Source organism: Camelus ferus, chromosome 2, assembly GCF_009834535.1.
Source record: "Camelus ferus isolate YT-003-E chromosome 2, BCGSAC_Cfer_1.0, whole genome shotgun sequence".
NCBI lineage: Eukaryota > Metazoa > Chordata > Mammalia > Artiodactyla > Camelidae > Camelus > Camelus ferus.
In genome coordinates this window covers 82,217,759-82,234,585 of record NC_045697.1, presented here as the reverse complement: position 1 = coordinate 82,234,585, position 16,827 = coordinate 82,217,759, and positions in this window count along the sequence as shown.

Sequence of the window (16,827 nt, the reverse complement as noted above, 5' to 3'; positions counted from 1 at the left end):
GGCTACTGCACTATAGTTGTTCAACAAACATTTGTTGATAAAAATGAATGATCTAAGATACGTGAGTTTTACCAGGGTAGTAAAAAAGACTATAGAGGAGTTGTACTGAAATAGACGGTGTATATGTTATATACTTCTACTCTTGAAAACAGTGGTAATCAAACTCTTCAGCCTCAGGAAAACCATAAACTTAAACTTTTTTTGAGGACTCCTCAAAAGCTTTTGTTTGGTTTATGTGGTTATTTACCATACTGAATGGATATTAAAAAATACGTTTTATAATATAACAATGAACTTGTTACATCTTAAAATAAATCTTTTTGTAAAAAATATTTTTTCAATGTAAAAAATTTATGAGGAAATGGAATTGTTTAACATTTTTCAACATTTTTAATATATGCCTTTCCAGATAATTGTGGATATTCTTCTTTGGTGATAAATGAAAACATATTAAGTAGAAGTTTCTTAACAGTTAGTCTCAGTGTGGAATGTCACAGTAAAATCCACTGGACCTACCTGCATTTTATGTTATTTTATGAGCATTTTATCCATGCATGTTTTTGCAACATAATACTTTGGTGATTTAGAAAAAGTTGGGTTTTTGGATTTTTAAAAAACAGATCCAAATGTTGACACATTTTAACATACAAAATAAAAATAACTGCATCTGTTAATTTCCTCGTCAGAAAAAATGTTTAAGACTGGAAGGGATCAAGCTCAAAGCGGTATATAAAAGTTTTCAAAATCTAATGTTTGCTCTTAAGTTCAAATTTTAAGTTATTTTCCTTAGTGTCAGGCTCACTTAATTAGTTCATTTCTGAGAAAACATCTGTCAAGTACTCAAGCCTGTATAATCCCAATTTGCCTCTCATTTATTCTTTCAAGCTTAAGTCGTGGTCATTTGAAAAAAGTGACTAGTTCAGTTTTCAAATCAAACAATCGCACAGGTGTTTTCACATAAGGACTGTACTTTGATCTGCACCTTAAGTGCTTTATGCATATTTTCACTCTGCATATTTTCACACGTGATATTAAAAATACAAATGTACTATTGCTAATATTTAATAATATTAATTTTTATACCTCCATTGAAGATAAAAACTGGATTCTGTTTGTTTTACAATGAGTTCTTGCTGGTGAAAAAAAAATCACTACTAGAAGTGTTCGGTGTCCTTGTCTTAATTCATGCTAAAGCAACAGCAGTTTTACTCACCATTGAGTCTAACTCTTTAGTTTACATATTAACACAATGAAAACAGAAAATAACATCCTAGCATTATTATAAAAATAGTACTGATCTTTTGGACTCCCTAAAAGGATTGTGGGGTCCTCACACAAGTGTACGGATACACTTTGAAAACTGGTATTCTGTAAGATTATTACACTCTGGTTCATTTACTCCAAAATACAGTTCAATAAAAAATAGTTTCTGAATGTCTTTTTCTGATATTCTGTTGTTAATTTCCCTAAATATAAATAACTATCAAATTCTATGTCTACAAACAAAGCAAGAGAGTATCTGGCAGAAGTGTAAATTTTTGAAAGAGAGTTAAATGAACAGCATGTGCTTTCAGCTTCTTGACTAGATTGGACTGGTATTGATTGTTGTCTGTCTAAGTCTAAGGCAATGTTTTATGCTACTATGGATTTATTCTTTCAGGCTCATTTACTGTGCCAACCATAATTTTGTTTCAGGACTGAGTTCTTGTTACCTGTTTCAATTCTAGGACTGACAGTGCCAAAATAAAGTGTCTATAGAGTGTTGGTTAATACACATGCCTGGGAGTACACAGGCCTGGTTTTTATGAAGCATTCTTTGAATATTAAGTAATACTATCAATCCCTTATTAATTACCATTAATTAAAATTAATAAAGTAGCTGTCTTCATGTTAGACTGTTTTTTGAATTTTTATATTATTGTGATTGGCCTAGCTTGAGCTACGTGCTCAAATTTACCTGATAAATCTTAACCAATGGAGAAAACTTAAGTTTCGAAAGAATATTGTGGTGCTCTTAAAAAGAGGAAAATATTTGGTTTTGGCCTGAGTTACTAAACAGGTGACTCAATTCTGTGATTTACATGCATCTTGTATATCAGGTCCAGAGAGCCAGGAAACAAGAACTCCAGGAAGGAACCCCTAAGAGTCTCACTCTCTGGAATGTAAATTGCTAGCCAAGTGACAGAATGAAAAAGTTGGAGTTCATTCACCTTTATGGAAATTGAATGAGGATTCATAGAAATCATATTCTTTATTTCACAAGATTGTAATTCTTTCTATAATTTTATCATAATACAATTTCTGTATGTGAGGAAAACAAACAAAAAAAAAGATTTTAGAGTCTATTTTTCTGAAAACAATTTGTAGACATAGCGTAGGGGACCAAACCAATTACTCTGTGAAAATGAAGAAATTCAGCCATGATATCCGTGATGACTTTGCAACATGTCAACTTGGAGGAGCTAAACTACATTTCCCAGAATTCCTTTCCAGCTTTTTCTCCAGTTAGCACGGGCCATGAGAGAGAATCTTGCTGGAGATGTGAAGGGCAAAAGTGACACAGCAGCCATTTTCAATATCTCCTATACACCCTTGTTTTCCTGCTGGCTCGTGAAGCAGCACATAGGTGTACAACTGGTCCATATTCTCCTGTATCCTCCTCAGCTTCTCTGAGTCTGAGGCAAAGGTGTATGTGTTTCCCTTCATAATGAAGGGCATCCTGGTCTTCCGTTGAGGTCGGAGGCAATAGTAACTGATACAGATTTCTGTCCTCAAAGGCTCCAGTTCATATTTGTGGGTACCAGCTGGTTCTTCTCTCCATCTTACATCCATCTTCCTATCTTAATTGCCTGCTGTTCTCTGGCTTCAAGCTCCCACACCAGACATGACAAGAGCTTTAAAGAAACGACTTCACTAGCTCCTGTACTTGTATAAAATCACACCCCTATAACATAAAACTGCACTCACTTTCACATAAAACCAAGACTTTTGTGAGGATAAGGTTAAATCTAAATTCACATTAGTCCTAGTATGTCAAGAGAAAATTTGTTGTGAAGTATTTTCTCAGATTTTCAGGAGGTGAATAATGGATGTGACAAAATGGCGGGGTTATATACAATTTTGAGGAAGTGTGTAGAAATATGTTAAAGCTGTTTTGGAAATTTTAGAGAGAAGGACTTCACTATCAGCAGCAATCATCTGATGAAGGAGGAAGGTGACAATACTGAGAAAAATTTCCGTTGGGAAGTAAGTTGATTTATCTCAAGCCAGGAGAAGCATAGCAACAAAAATGGAGACTTTTATCGTTTGTTCTTACCAGCTTCTAATACTACATAGCTGACAATTTTATCATGCCATTCTGTCTCTCCCTGCTAGAATACAAGTTTTATCAGGATAGACGTCTTTTTCTGTCTTCTTAATTAAACAGGACCCAGGATATAACCTGGCACAAAATAAGTGCTCAATAAGTATTAGATTGATGAAGAATTAAATGAAGGAGTGAATATATGAATAATTGCAGTGCCTTCCTGTCCTTTGGCTATTTGTGTTTTAATGGCAAAGGAACTCCATGTGATTAAAATAAAGAACAGCCTCTGTGTTCCTGATTTCAACAGAACTGTTTCAGCATATGAAAGCAACACAAACAGGTTGCTCAAGGTATGACTGAGGAAAAACAAAATGACAACAAAACCCCCTTTATTCCTGCTACAGGAAGAAAGTTTATGTACCCCTCTCATCAAATACATATGCTGAGACTAATGCCCAATGGGATGGTATTAAGACATGGGCATTGCAATGTGATTAGGTCACGGAATGAAACCCTCATGCATGGAATTAGTGCCCTTATAAATGAGGCCTTACACAGCTCCCTTGCACCTTCTGCCAGGTGAGGATGAAATGAGGAGTCGGCAGTCTACAATCCAGGAGAGAGCTCTCACCAGAAATATGCTGGCACTGTAATTTTGGACTTCCAGTCTCCAAAACCATGAAAGATAAATATTTATTGTTTATAATCCCCAGTCTGTGGCATTTTGTTATAGCAGGGCAGACAAAGACAATTCCTTTTCCCTAAAGCGTATGTAATCTCGGCAGCTTCTCTTGATTTTTTTTCCTCTTCTTCTCTGACAGACAGTGACGCTCCTCTTCCTCATATATTAACCTTCCCTTGATCTGTTAGCTAAGCTTTGCCAGCTTAAAATTGGCACTTGCCACCTGCCTCTATGGGGATTGAATCACATTGGCACTTGTCATCTACCTCTGCTTGGATTAAATCATAAACCACTTCACCCGCTGACTTCCAACACTCCCTGAGAGGCTTTCAGGATGGTGCTCAGAAATGAGGCACGCTGTGCTCTGGGAAACTGGCAGAACAGGCCTTCAGATAGATAGTTTCAGGAGAATATTTATAAGCCCAAATTCTTGTGCCTCTTCTTATCTAGAAAAGCACAAAATCATTAACAGTGACATCTGCTCCTTGTGACTAGTAGCAAGCCTCTGCCTAGACGTGTGCTTGACTGCACGTCCCCCTTCACTGAAATCCCCCACCTCTTCAGATCAGTTCTCAGAGCTACCTGAGATGCTTTCTCCTGGGCTATAGTCCTCATTCTACTCTGAATAAAATTTAACTCACACTCCCACATTGTGTGATTTTTATTTCAGTTGACACCTTCTTGCCCTTTATTTCTTTAAACAATCCTAGTTCCATTTAATATACCTCTTCTTTTAGCTTTTATAGATATGAAGCTGAATCCATTTAACTGGGTGGCAAGGCCTATACTGGAGCCATAAGAATTTTTACAAAATTAACTCAAAATGGATTAAAGGCTTAGATGTGAAACCTAAAACTGTAAAATTCCTAGAAGAAAAAATAGGGAAAAAATTCCCTAATTGGTTTTGGCAAAGATTTTTTTGGATATGACATCAAAAGCACAAACAACAAAAGCAAAATACACAAGTGGAACTATGTCAATTAAAAAGCTTCTGCACAGTAAAGAAAACCATCAACAAAATGAAAAGGTAACCTATGGAACAGGAGGAAATATTTGCAAACTATGTAACTGACAAGAGGTTAGTATCTAAAATATATGGGAAACTCTTACAGCTCAATAGAAAAAACACAAATGATCCAACTTTAAAACTGAGCAAAGGACCCGAGTAGACATTTATCCAAAGAAGATACATAAATAGCCTGATGAGGAAAATGCAAATTAAAACAGCAATGAGGTATCATTTCATTTCTGTTAGAAAGGCTTTTATGTAAGAGATGGGAGATTTGTGCTGCCAAGAATGTGAAGACAAGGGAACCCTTGTATGTTATTGCTGGAATTGTATATTCGTGCAGCCATTATGGAAAAGAGGGTGAAATTTCTTTTAAAAAATGAAAATAGAACCACTACATGATCCAGAAATCCCTCTCATGGGTATATAGATGAAAACATTGAGAAAAGTATCTCAAAAAGATATCTGTATTCCCATATTTTATTTTCACAATAGTTCAAAATATGGACACTAAGTGTCTATCCATGAATGAATGAAGAGAAAAATGTGATACATTTACATACAGTGGAATATTATCCAGCCATAAAAAGAAGGAAATCCTACCACTGTGACAACATGGATGGAAATTGAGGGCATTATGCTAAGTGAAATTCAGAGCCAGAAAGACAAGTATTGTATAGTATCACTTACATATGGAACTTTAAAAAATAGTCAAAATCATAAAAAACAAAGAGTAGACAAGGTGGTTGCCAGGGTCTGGGGTTAAAGGGAAGGGGGAGATGTTGGTGTCAAGACTTGTTAAGCCACTCCATTTTGTTGGCCAAAGGGCCTGCGGCAGCCCTTAAACTGACATTAGCCCGTTACTCAAGTACATGCCCTAGATAACAGCCCACAGAGTCACAGGTAACTGAAAGGTCCTGATATCACTTAGTTAATGTGATACACAGTCTCCTGTCTCCCAGTGCCTTCCTCGAGTGCACCTCTTAGGTAAGACCCCCATGGAGATAATCAAAATTCCACTCCTCTGGTTTGAATCTGTCACTGGTTTTAGCCCAGGAACCTGAAAGCATTCCACCAATAGACCCTAATAATGACATATGACCCAGATCCTGTCACTCTCTTCCTGCACCCTACCTTGACCTTGCTGTGTGGCTCCTTGAGGCACGCCATGTACTTCCTCCCAGACCTGTGAGTGATGAATGTCAAGATCACTCTATCTCAACTCCTCTTGTGGTCTTTTGTTAAACTCTGGCTCACCATCTGGTACCCTGTGGTTCTACTTAACAAATGTTGACTTAACAAACCGTGACAGTTGTTCCAAGAGTGAAAACTTTCAATTATTAGATGAAAAAGTTCTGAAGATTTAATGTACAGCATGGTGACTATACTTAATACTGCATTGCATAGTTGAAACCTGATGAAAGACTAGATCTGAAGCATTCTGTATGTGGGGTGACAGATGTGCTAGTGAACTTGTTTGTGGAAACCATTTCACAATGTGTATGTATCATCATGTTGTACACTTTAAATAAACACAACTTTATTTGTTAATTATACCTAAGGAAAATAAATTTTTATGTATGTAAATAATATACATATGATTTATGTATAAATATATACATATATATATATACACACACACACACACACATATATGTTTCACTGGTCAATTCACTTTGCTACCCTATAAAATTATGACATAATAATTCTTCCATTCTCAACTGATAATTACATTTATTATGAACAACTGAAGAAAATATGAAGAGAAGTCCTAAACTCCATGACCACAAAATTTTACTTTTCTACTGCCTCTTCTAAAAAGAGCAAATACTTCTTGCACCTGTCTAAAGTCAGGTTTTCCATTTATGCACCAAAGTTTTAAATTCTCACCCAAATAGGCCATTTCTCTTGCAAGCACTCTCTTTTCTATGTTTTCTGTATTCTCCTATTTCCTAGATCCGTCCAGTTAGCATATAAAGATGACTGAATAAATGTCATCTTTAAAAGAACAAAATCGAAACCAAATAAATATTTTCTTGGCAGCACAAGCATCTCCATTCATTTTCACTTTCCATTATGGAAATATTCACATTGTTGTCTTGCCACCTTCATTCCTTTTCTCCAGTGTTCTCTGAAACCAATATTACAAAAAAGCTCGTCTCCACGTCACCAATGAGAATTCCTATTGTCAAGGTGAGTTATGACCTCTCATTACCATATCCACATTTCTGTTCTTGTTCCTAATCTTATCTGACATTTAAGCAATGTTGGACCCCGCTGATCACTCTCTCCCTTCTATATTTTCTTTGCTGAGATTTGATACATCATTCCTCCTGGTCCTCTTCTCAAACATTTATCTTTTAAGTTCCATATGTCTTAAAAGTCTTATATGTCATATGTCATAAGTCTCATATTTCTACTTTTATTAACTAATAAATGATGAGGTGTTGTAGGGTTTTTTCCTCTGACTCTTTTCCTTCTTTTTAAAATACTTACTATTAAGGTTACCATGTTTAGTCAACTGTCTAATAAACTATCTCCAATCTGATGACCCCAAAATTTTATATCCCCATTCCTGACCTTTTCTCTGAACTTCAGATTCATATCATGGCTTAGATGTTAAGAGGCATCATGAATGAACCACATCCATGAATAAAGTCCTAATTCATCCCAGTGTCTGTTTCTCCCCTGTGCTACTTATTATAGCAAATGGCATAGCCACTGGCTTAATTAATCATCCAAATTTTTGCTTTCTCCTTGGATTTTCTATTTTGATTCCAATCTAACATGAGGCTGTTTTTATTTCCAAACATTATGTTCCCATTGGAAATGTTACAACTGTGAGACTATATTGACTGAATAATAACTCTCTGATCAATCTAAGATTGTGTCACATAAAGTGGAGCAATCACATATGCATCATGTGTTTCGAGAAATAATGTCTTGAGAACTTAACAGTATAACTACAAAGTTGTCCTGTTACTCTTTCTCAAAAAAAATAAAAGCAGTGGTTAGAGAGAAATACACGAATCAAGCTTGGCAAAATGTTGGTAATATCTTTAAGTAGTGCTGAATACATATGGGTGTAATATCCTATTCTTTCTAGTTTTGTGTATGAATGAAAATTCCTATAACAAAATCATATTTTATATACAAAATCACTCATCCACACATATTCATAAAGCTGTATTTATGGCACCTGCTTATTCCTCAGACATCCAGCCTTACAAGTCTTCCCCTTATTACTCTTCATCAGCCATGTTATCCCTTGTATAGATCTTCAAATGTACCAATTCCATAACCATTTGAGGGCTTTACATTTCCTGTTCCCTTGCCTGGAATACTCTTCCCCTATAATTCAGATGGCTCACTCTTACACTGTATTTGGTGTTCAAAAATCCCCTTCTTAAAAAAAGTCATATATCACCTCCCCACCTAAAATATTATCCTCTTTATTCCCTCTCTCCTAAGTGGATCCATTCCATTAAGATGAAAGTTTCATGAAGGAGATGAACGTTTTCTGTTTGGTCATCTCTGTAACCTCGGTACCTTGTACAGTGCTTGCTGTATAATAATTGTTTGGAAATGCTTGTAACTAGAATAAATAAATAAATTTGTTGAATCATTCCTTTTTGGATCAAAGAGTTAATGGTACATGCATGACTGGGGCATTGTGCTGTATACCAGAAACTGACACATTGTAACTGACTGTACTTCAATTGAGAAAAAAAAGAGTTAATGGTATTTTAAAAAGATCCTTGTTGTTATTCAATAATTCTTCTTAAAGTATGACTTAGCAATTCAGCTGTCAGCAGTGCTTTGGATTTTTGATATCCACGTAGACAACAATATTCTAAAATGTTGATAAAAGAGCCCTCTCTGTCTCTCTGTCTCTCTCCCTCCCTCCCCCTTGCTGTTAACAATGTAACCATGCTTACTATGATGCTTTAATTTTTTCATACTTATTTTCTGAGCTTCCCCAGGACATGATTCATCTTTTTTCTGTTTTCTTATTAACCATAGCTGTACAAAGCAGTCACCTGAGGAGCTTAACCACTGGAGAATGGGTTCTTCACTACAGATACACTACAGAGATTCTGATATAATTACTACAATTATAATTGGGCCATTGACATTTATAAAAAATATTCTTAAACAGTTCTAACATACATCTATTAAGAAATGCTGAATTAACTTTTTGTTTAGTTCTGCCTTGGGATTAGTTTCTATCATTCATATTTTCCTTATAATTTATGAAAGTTTTCATGTTTATTTGGATAGACTTGAGAAAAGTATTCAATTACAGTTCTTTTGATCTCATTAGGGTTTGTGCTATTACCTCGTTCTTATTTTCTTTTTAATTTAACTATATTAGCTAAATGTTGATCTCTTCTATTATTTTATATGAAAAGAATCAGCTCTTGCATTCATTCAGTAGTCCTATCAATTTTCTGTTTTCTACTTCATTATTTTATGTAGTTACATTTCTTCTCTTCCTCTTAGATTATTGTTTTCTATTCTCTAACTTTTTGAACTGAATGATTATTCAATTTATTTTCACCATCTTTTTAATAAATATATTTAGTTAAGTTTCTGAATATTTTTCTAAACATACTTTAGCTGGATGACATAGCCTCTGGTAAGTCATGGCATTAGATATCAAAGGTTCCAAGACTGAAAGTTGGTGAGAATAATGATCTGCCCTTTGTTCAAAGTTGCTTTCCTTTAGTTTAGTCTTCAAGCAACTAAAACGTATGCAGTTTGAGAACATGGTATCTTGTTTGCCTCTAGATTGTCTCATAGAGATGTGTATGATGTTTGGGGTTCTTGGCAGCTGTCCCAGAGTGAGTTATCTGTCCAGTTAAACAGTCAGTGTGCCTATTGCTCTTTATGTCTCCAGACATGTAGGAATCCCAACAAGCTTACATTAAAATCTAGAAAATAATATTATTACCAAGTGTTCTAGAATTACCATCACTATTATTCAAATATTTTGAAATTCTGGGACAATCCTTCATTATCTTTGTATGAAGTATAAGACATAGATATTTTCTACTTATTCTATTAGAGGCTTTCCAAACTCAAACCTGGCCATCACCTACTGTAATAGTAAATGTTTTACTTTAGTTTATCCTTTAGAGAAAATAGATGAAGGAGTCTTGCTTTAGAGTTTATCTACTTGGCATAGAATATTGCAATTTAATAAGCTATTCTAATTGATTAGCACAGGAAAGAATAAGAAATTTGAAGTTAAAAGATCAGCCTGAATTTTAGCTTCATTAAGAGCACGAAAAAATGTATAGATTTCTCATTTGTAAAAGGATACCAGGAGTATATTTTGAGAATTTAACGTGATAATGTATATGAAAATAATCAAATTTCACACAGAGGATAGTTATCATACTTGTTTCCATGATAATAACACCATGATATCTTGCCAGTCTTTTTGTGTTATAATCTTTCTGGATATACTAAAGAGGAGAATTCATTCTACATTTTCTGTTTTGAACAAAGGATTTGATCTACTTAAGCTTCTGTGTAAAATGTGAGAAATTCCAGAATAACAAATTAAACATATAGGTAATGAAATGGCATACTTGTATAGTAGATTTCTACATGCTGTTCATAGATAACTTTTAAGAAATACTTAACAGGTTAACTTGAGATTGACTTTTTTATTTTGGAATGATTGCTGTGGCATTTGAAGAAACATAAGATTAAAGTATAGTTACTTTATAGAAAACTCCCATTTATTTACATGTGATTGCTTTTATTGTATTTCAAAGTGTGAGCTACATTTGGGGATTATTAATGAGATCTCCATCGTTAATGTCATCCACAGCTGATTCCTATCAGGAAATGACATTGACAGATTTTCTTTTCAAATGGTAAATGGTATGTCTATTTTTTCTACTTTCAAAAACATTTTCTTGGTTTTATTTGTATATGTGCTTGCAAGAGAACTAAATTTTTATTTGAATGAGTTACTTTGATGCGTGCAAAAACAGTATAATCAATAGATTCCATTAACTCTTACTAAGAACTGAACCTTGTGAAAAGCTCTTAAGCACAAAACATAAGCACAGTAAGAAATACAGCCTTGAGTTAAACATGAGATTGACTTCCTGTGGCAACTTCCACTTCACATTTACTTTATAACCACCATTCTACTTCCCGCATTGATGACACATCTGACTTAACGAGGCGGGTGGTTAGTGAACTCTGCATGTTCTCTCAGATGAAGAACACACTCAGTGTGCCTCATTAGGGTCTCATTCTGACTATAATAAGGATGCTTACTCGTCAAAAAATCAGTGATAAACCAGTTGGCTGATTATTTTTTAAAGTTCAACTAATACATTTTTAAATGACCATGAAAACCATCTGACAAAGTAATTCAGAAGCTTGCACTTTTTTACTTGCATGACAAAGTTAACCTACAAATGATTTTAGAGTACTACTCAATTTCAGTGCAACTAAAATGCAGAAATTATATTCAAAGCAAGCTACAGTATCAGAATGAGCCATAAATTCTTGAAATTAGGCCTATTATGATTATAGTTAAGTTGAAAATAATGAGTTGCTTATTTTTCATTGCTTACTGGACATTTAAAATAAAGTAGGATGCATAAAACAGTGGATTTTCCTTCAGCAATTGGCATCAGTAAGGAAGTGAAAATAGTTACATATATATATGTATATTCAGCTCTAGAAAATAAATGTAGACTGTGTTTTGCTGAATTGTTAATAAGATATAAGTAGAAATGCCTTATAGGCAAGTAACAATATACTATACTGCAATGAAAGGAAGAAGATGGACACTGACTGGGGGAGAATGGGACATTTAACAAGATTAAAATTTTATTTTATTATTGTATTAGAGATATTTGCATTGTGTTAGAGACATAGATGGACAAAATAGGTGACAGAGTAGAAATTATCTAGCTATTTAGCCCAATTTATCACAGAATATTATTAAACATTTAAAACTTTCTAATTAAATACAAAAAAGTCCTCATAGGTAAGTAGTACAAATCTCCATGTATTTGGTTCATTATTTAAAAAGCTCAAATTTGAAGAGAAGAAAACATTGTAAATGATTATCATAGGCTTAAAATCACTTTAATTTTTTGATTAATTGGATGAAATTATTTCTATGTTTCCTTTGTTTTTTTGTTACCAACTTGATACACACACACACAAACACACATCACAAGTTGTTGAAAGGAGTATAGCACGCATTTTGGGAGGAAGAAGAATTTCCTATACTGAAGGAGCATTTTACTAAGATTTATAACATTTCTGTGCAAGCAGAAGATGCAATTTAACATTTTGCTTGGTACACTTTATCAAAACTGCAATTAAAATTCTAGTTCTGACATTTAATGAAAACACCTAGAATTCATGGTTTTGCATTATCTTCCCCACTAGCCCAGTTTACTGCTTGCTTCTTAACACATCACCTGCCAAATTCAGAACTGAAACAGCAAGCAGGTCATTCCAGACTGAGTAACTAATATCATTTTTATTGAGGTTGTCAGTCTGCAAGATACAGGTACATTTTCTGCTCTCACCTCAAAACGATTCCAGATATCCAATCATACTCACAACTTGGGCTAGAGTATGGCAAAGTTTTATTTGAGAGTGAGTGTAAAAGCCAATATCCATTTTTGAATGAAAAGTGACTAAAGCATTTGTAGAGCGATGGGTCATCTAAGGAAGGGACAACATATATTGGCATACTGTTAGGGGAGCATTGTCATAAATGGTCTATTTTCCTTTTATCATAAAAATTATGACTCTATAAAATCAAAGCGAATAGACAGAATTTTTGTGTTTGAAATCATCATTAAAATTGACTACGGATAGTTCATTTGATTCTTCTAAAATTCTGAATCTAAAATAGGGATATATTCATGTTTATTTGTATATTGGTAAACATTTATTGAGGTAATCTTAATATTTATGTTTGCAAATTCTGCAAACCATTTTCTGATGCTCAAATTGGTTTACTCATGGCAATGTCATTCTGGAATGTAAGTGATATGGAGCTGGTCCAGCTTTCTTGTTAAATCTGGAATGAAAAGTATTTTCTATAGTTTGCATCTAAAAGTAGATTTTGGAGCCAAATTGGGCAGTGGGAGTGGGGTGTTGGGGGGAGTTGTCTCAATGATAATGTCGTTGCACGAAAATCAATTACTGATCTCCACTTTACTTTGTGGAATGGATATGTTGATTGTCAATTTTTAAAAAATATTTTTAAAAGCTGTAGTTGATTGACAATGTTGTGTTAGTTTCTGGTGTATATACAGCAAAGTGATTCAGTTATACATATATATGCATGTGTGTGTGTGTGTGTGTGTGTATGTGTATATATATATATGTTCTTTTTCTGATTCTTTTCCATTATAGGTTATTACAAGATATTGAATATAGTTCTCTATGCTATACAGCAGGACCTTGTGGTGTATCTGTTTTATTTTTAGTAGTGTGTATCTATTTATTGTTGTTTTTTTTTTGTTTTGTTTTTTTTTGATGTAGGAGAAAAAAGATACATAGTAAAAACTGAAATGTGTTAAATGTTGCCAAGGGCAAAAAAGACTGTGTGGCATTTATTTTGGACAAGAAAAATAGTTTACTATTTCTAACATATCTTTCTCACAAGTCCCTTTATACAGAACACATCAATCCATGAATGTCACTTTTGTCACAGTCATCACTGCTATTCCTTCTGGAAGCTCTACTACTGCATAGGCACAGAGCAGTTTCTGTCATAGCCTACAAGAATGGGGGAACTAAAATCTTTTCTAATATTTGTTTCCTCAACTCACTCCAGAGTTATCTAATGTTATTGTTTTTCAATTTATTTGCCATCTAAATTATTGTAATGTTACAAGATAGACCAATTAGAAATGGATTCTTTGTCAAAGACAAAAATCTAGGAGCATGCCTGTGATGCAAAGGGCAGAAAAATTTATGTAAAAGGTCCCAAGGCCCACAAAAAATCTTTAAACAATGGCATATTCCGATCCAAAGAAGAGCAATAATTTTTCAAATAGTGAAAATAAAGAAATAGTTGTAAGCTTCTACTGTATCAGTCAGGAGGTTTTATCTTACACTAATTCACCAGTTTTAAAGCTGAGTTATGATAGAGTGATTTCTGGTTATGCAAACGAACTTATTTTTAAAAGTCAGTTTGTCATCTTCCCCAATGAATTCTTTCTCACAATTCACTAATTTATCACACATTTTTTTATTTAAATAAGGAGCTTATTTAATATTTTCTTTTACAAAATAAGATGCATGAGAGCATCACTTTTGACACCATTCCTGAGAGATACAATTCTTGTCTGAATTAGAATGTGCTGTCATTAAGGATTATAATTGACATAAATAATTTGGAAGATAAATATATTCATTTCCTAGGGCTACCATAGCAAATACCACCAACTGGTAGCTTAACACAACAGAAATTTGTCCTCTCGCAGTTCTGGGACCTAGAGGTCCAAATCAATTTGTGGACCGGGCTATGGTTGGAATCCTTCCTTGCCTCTTCCGAGCTCCTGATGGTGGCCGTCAATCCTGGTGTCCCTTGACTTGCAGCTGCACCATTCCAAGTCTGTCTCTGCTGTGCACCATGCTGGTGCCCTCTTATGCGTCCCTGTGTCTAAATTTCCCTTTTCTTATAAGCATGCCAGTCATACTGGATTAAGACCTTCCCTAAAGACCTCATCTTAATTTGATGTTATCTACAAAGACCCTATTTCCAAATAAGGTTACACAGGTACTGGTGGTTATGATTGAAACATATCTTTTAGGGGGACACAATTCAACCTTTAATAAATGCTATGATAGGCAGGTGCTGTATGACAATAGCTATTCAGGTACACATAATAAGTAGCAATCTGATCAGAGATGCCCATTAACAGGTAGAATTCTCTAGAAACTCAGCTGGGGATCATAAATAATGGTTTCAAACCTTGTGAGGGAGAAAGGCAAGAGAGTGGCAGGCTCCCAACCCTAGAGGGGCTTTACTAAAACATGGATCATACACACATGGATAAAAAGGAGAATCTATTTTCTAGGGAAGAGCCCAAATTCAAAAATAGACTGCTAGCCCTAATCATGGAACTGATGCCACTTCAGAACAGAATTTCTCCTCCATTATGTCAAGATAGACTCAAGACACTAAGAAAAGTATAAACCTGAAGTTATGGAATCAAGTAGAATTTCTGAAGGTGAGAGGAGAACTACAAAAGTTAGAAACCAGTTATTAAAATTCACGCATTAGTATATTTTTCTCATTGTGTTATTTACTTAATATTATATCTGACTTTGTCAGTAAGTCTTGAGCCTAAAATGTTACCCTATTTTTCATTTTTTTCTGTTGAAATTCTTACAAGTTATTTCATCATTAATAAGCATATACAGTTTGTTTCTAAAAATGAGAATACCTAGCCATCCAAAATGGCAGTGCTCTCTGAAAGTTCAACGGGATTGTATTTTTTTCTGATTAAATACTATTCATGTGCCCTCCTCTCCACTCTTCTTCCATCTGCTCTACATGGACAGCAGTTTTTGATATGTCATTGGGCACCTACCTACATAAGTAAATAATTGAGTGTGAAATAAAGCCTCATCTGTTTCTGTAAGTTCAGTTTGAAATTACATTAACCATATTAATTACGTTTGTCCATTTCATATGTATTATATTAGTCCATATTTATGATTTTTTTGTATTATGAAAATGGGCTCTTACAATGGGCTTTTCTAAGAAAATTTTCTTTTTAGTTGTGATGGGAGAATCATTTGCATTAGTATTCATTAAAATTCATGAGTACTCATTTGATTATGAGTAAGAAATACTAAAAATACTCTGCCAGGCAATTTTTAAAGTATTTTATCCATCTTGACTCAGTATTTAGAATAACCATATGGATTAGTTAATGTTAACCACTTCATATTTAAGATGAGAAAACTAAAGCACTGGAAGACTAAATAATTATCTCAGCATTACTCAGGAGGTAAATGTTGAAGTCTGAATATGAATTAATGAGTCACGTTCCAGAATCTTATCCCTGTTTACTGTCTCTCTGGGTTGTGATAAGTGTTCCCAAGACAATATATCAGAACAGGACAGGAGCATATAAAGGATGCAGTACTACATCTTAAAAGTTTTAAAAATCATTTTTAAAATAGAGAAAGAAAACTACTATTTGTGTAATGGAGAACATGGGAAGAGTCTCTGTGGTAGGAGGGTCTATGAGTTAAGAAGTTTATGAAGTTACACTTACACATCTAGAACCTGAGTGTAGTTATTTGGGGATAAAGATTTTCAAAGATCAGTACATTTTTCTGTATTTCTAGAATTTATGAGACCTGGAAAGTAGCATTTGGAAGTAGTGATGCTTATTCACTTAGCCTCCATAGGAATAATGCATTTGAGTCTGGCACTTTGGTAGATATTTCAAAATTATATTATATATATATATATATTTGAAAGGTATTGCACAGAGATGGCATCAGGAAAGACTATGGACACACAGAAACAACATACATGGAAGAATATTTCAAAACAAAGACAACAGCCTGTGCAAAGACCCAGAAGCCAACACCACCATGCTACAGTCATTTGTGTGATTTTTCTCTGTCCTTCTTTACTTTGTTCTTCAAGAGGCTAACCCCTGAAATACTTCCAGGTGTGGCTCCAGGCTATATGTCACTAATGGGAAGCACCAGGAAAAGACTGGATGGTGTAGAAGCCAGGACATTTCTTCCATTTCACCCTTTTCAGATCATAGATTTTATCAACTACGGCTTCAGTTCCTG